The sequence below is a fragment of the Sinocyclocheilus rhinocerous genome, unplaced genomic scaffold (assembly GCF_001515625.1).
Source record: "Sinocyclocheilus rhinocerous isolate Xijiao unplaced genomic scaffold, SAMN03320098_v1.1 scaffold758, whole genome shotgun sequence".
NCBI lineage: Eukaryota > Metazoa > Chordata > Actinopteri > Cypriniformes > Cyprinidae > Sinocyclocheilus > Sinocyclocheilus rhinocerous.
Genome location: NW_015664007.1, coordinates 51,991 through 52,963, shown reverse-complemented (window position 1 = coordinate 52,963; position 973 = coordinate 51,991). Strand labels below are relative to the sequence as shown.

Below are 973 nucleotides of genomic sequence, written 5' to 3'. Positions count from 1 at the left end.
TTATAAGGGATACTAAAAGAACACTCTCTTGAAAGTTGCTTGCTTTACAATTATTATTATTATCATCAAATATGCATGAAAATAAGGAACAATACCCATTGGAAGCCTGTCTATGATGCCTTAAAATGTTTCTAGGCAGGCAGCTCTAGGTTTTGGACCAGATGCATTTGTTTTGTTACCTTCTGGGTATTTGTAGAGGTGTGTGATGTCCACACGCGCATCAGATCCCACAGCTTTAGTACTAATGCTCTGACCGATGGAGTTCTTCTCCACATGAACCTGACTGAAACTTCCGGTTTCTTCTATCCAACTCAAAGTTATCAACATAAATTGCTGCTTCCAATGTTTTCTAATTTTCAGTTTCCTACCCTTATGAAAATTAACCATGGTTTTATTATAGTAAAAGTGTAGTAACCATGTTTTTTTACGCATTGATAACCATTGGTATAACCACAGTTTTACTACAAATACCATGGTTAAACTATGGTTAGTGTAGCAAAACCATGGTTAATTTGTGGTTACCATGGTTTAACTATAGTAACCATGATTTTTTGGCTTTATTTGTAGTAAAACCATGATTAATTTTCATAAAGGTATTTTATGACTTAATTTTAATATTTCGTCATGAATTCTGTGCATTTTTTGTTACTATTATAAAGTGGGTCTCATTTTTCATCTTTTGGTATATTATCTGTTTTTTATGTGAAGAACCTTGTGCTTGTTGTAATGCCTTTTTTAGTGTAAATCACTTTGTGCTGGATTTCTTGCATCAGTGATATTATCGTTAACTAAAACTAAAACCAAAACATTAAAAACATTTTTGTTACTTGAAATAAACGTTAACTGAAAAAAAACAGCTAGTTATGAATGCAACATTTCACATTTTAGTTTAACTTGAAGTACTAAAATGATTATAACTACAATTTCAAAAATGATATATATATATATATATATATATATATAGTATTTATAA

At 30.2% G+C, this 973-nt stretch overlaps 1 protein-coding gene across 1 annotated transcript in view; it reads right to left on the bottom strand.

The window, feature by feature from the left end:
• LOC107729060 (protein-glutamine gamma-glutamyltransferase K-like) overlaps window positions 1-973 on the bottom strand; it is a 10,644-nt gene that overhangs the window by 2,631 nt on the left and 7,040 nt on the right. The gene's annotated exons all lie outside the window — the stretch shown is intronic.